Raw genomic sequence first — 2,267 nt, forward strand, 5'->3', positions numbered from 1 at the left:
ATTACGGGGGAAAATAAATGTATCTTAAAGATTGGTGCCCTATCAAAATTATATAATAATAGGTGTATATTGAAGAACTTTCTTAGAAGGAAGAAAAAACAGTCCTTTATATTAAAAGGAAAACTTTTAATCAAAAATCAAAAAGGTCAAAAATACCTCTATAATATCTGAAATAGAACAAAAATATTATTTGTGTTTTTTTTGCTAAAAAATACCCCACTTTTTTTTGTTGGCTCAAAAATACCCTACCTTTTAGTACTGCCACCAAGCATGTCATGTGATTTTTTATTCACTTGATCAATAAACATCAGTATCCATCATGGAAAATCACGCAATTGAATATCCATTAGCCTGTCTCCTTCAAAATCCACCCTAACCCTTACTGTAATTTACAACTAAATATAAGACCATACTGTGAGTGTTCTCTTTGATCAAAGAGGCCCTGGATGATGATGGACCTGGTTACCTGCGTCTGTATCATAATAATGCATCCAGTAGGCATCAGTACATTGAATGTACGAGTATGTCGTTTGAGGTCTTAAAATAACTTAACCTTTAAATGTTTTAGAAGGAACACTTATCTTGGCTCTAGTCAACTCAATAATCACTTAACTCAATACTACTCAAAAACATATTTAGTTCATATGGCTTTTAAACAACTTCTTCTCTGGTTTCTCTTGGAAATCATAGACTCCTCTTTACAATAACAAGCCAAAGGCTCTTTTGGAAGTCTCGTATTCCTTTCTTTCTCAAAATGTGAAAATCTTTGCAACTTTTAGAGAATACTTAGTTTTGTTTTAATTATTGACAAATGAACTAAACTCTTTACTCTTTCCCTAATTTCCTACTTGATTTGTAAAAAAACGTTTAATAAAGACCCTTGAAACCTTTGAGAACATACTTTGGCTTCCTTCATAACTATTAAAATTTACTGTTAGCTTCTTTGAATTTGATCTAACTTTCCTTGAAGAACATTATGTATTCAATGTGCATGATCTCATGTTTATGGATAATTTCATGATTTTAGATGTACCTTAGAGTGTTGGAATCAATTAAGAAACATAGCTACATCACATAGTAATTAGTACGAAAAGGTAGGGGAAGAATAGGGAGAACTGACGTCCCTGACGCTCTTAGAGACACAGGGCTCCAGCCCTCGAAGTTTAGAGAAATTTATGCGGCACAATGGCTGGACCAACGCGCCATAGGCAAAAAATCAAAAGAATTTTGTGGAGCTCTGGCAGGCTCGACGCCCCAGCCCCTACCTAGAAAATCTCCTAACTTTCTCATTCTTTTTTCACCTCTAAAACATTTAAACTTCCTTGGTTCTTTTCCTATACACTTACATAATTAGTACCCTCAATACCCGAGATATTTAAATCAAAAACCAACCCATATTTACAAATCAAATGATACTAGGAGTTCAACAACTAAACTAACAGTAATTCGACAATGTTGTTCAAGAACTTCACATACTAACATGTAAACAACTCACCAATCACAGAATTGAAACAAGTTTGGTGTGTGGGTCAATGGAACTACCACAAAATGATCTTACACATCTTTTTAGGGATCACCCCCAAAAAATTCCACTCGCAAAACATTTACATTTTTGGCAAATTCTTGAATTTTGTCCCTTTCATTCTTCTTTTCTCTCTTCTCAAAACCCTATGTGTAATTATAACCTTTTAAAACAGAACTAATTTACTATTTATACCCCAATAATTCCCTAAAAACGAATCAGGAAATTATTTATAAAAAATTATATTGTTTAATCTTTGTTCTTTTAATTATTCATAAAGGTTTTTATGTGCTTATAGAAGAAACAAATTGGATTGTTTACTCTTTAGTCTTGTTATAGGCATGTTAAACACTCGATATCCTTCCTATATAAAAATGTATATGCTTATTTGAAGGGTGGGTGGGTGGGTTTGGGAGTTGATAATCTTATGTTAACATTTGTCTAGCTCCAATTTCATTAGATGTTCTAGAAGTGCCACAATTCGTAAAACAATATATAAGAAATATCCTTTCAAAAATTCGAGATCCCCAGAAGAGTGCAAAAGTAGTAACATCATGCCAAAAATCTTTATGTGAAGCTCAACAAAGAGTAGCAATAGAAAATATGGGACAATGCCCCCTCATAAAAATATTATTCCTAATCAAATCCAAAAAGCACTAGAGTTTCAGTTGAACTGCCAATACTAGCAACATTTTTGCTAGTGGGGAGAGTTCAATTCAAGAGAAACTCTATCCTCCACAATTTC

This window comes from Solanum lycopersicum, chromosome 10 (genome assembly GCF_036512215.1).
Source record: "Solanum lycopersicum chromosome 10, SLM_r2.1".
Taxonomy (NCBI): Eukaryota; Viridiplantae; Streptophyta; class Magnoliopsida; order Solanales; family Solanaceae; genus Solanum; species Solanum lycopersicum.